Source organism: Acanthochromis polyacanthus, chromosome 6 (assembly GCF_021347895.1).
Source record: "Acanthochromis polyacanthus isolate Apoly-LR-REF ecotype Palm Island chromosome 6, KAUST_Apoly_ChrSc, whole genome shotgun sequence".
In the NCBI taxonomy this organism is placed as follows: Eukaryota; Metazoa; Chordata; class Actinopteri; family Pomacentridae; genus Acanthochromis; species Acanthochromis polyacanthus.
The window spans coordinates 43,841,117-43,841,470 of NC_067118.1; positions in this window are offsets into that span (position 1 = coordinate 43,841,117).

Below are 354 nucleotides of genomic sequence, written 5' to 3' on the forward strand. Positions count from 1 at the left end.
GCCACTCCCCCTACACACCGGCTCCTCTCACCCTCTGCCATCACTCACTTCCCTGACAATAAAACTCATTCTCATTTCCACCCGGCCTTGGTAGTGTGGCTGTCTGCTCAGGTCCAGCCCTCTAGATTCGTGACACACTTTGTCTGCCACTTCTTTTAAAACTTTACTCCTTTTGTTTCCTCAATAGTAAATCAAAAGTACATAAAAACAAAATCTACACAAACATCTTGTCTGTATGTGTGCAATGTAACATGCAGAGAAGTATTTAGATTAGGGGCGGCTGTGGCTCAAGTGGCAAAGCCGTTCATCCAATGCAAGACACTTTACCCACCTTACCTCCAGTGCTGCCACTTA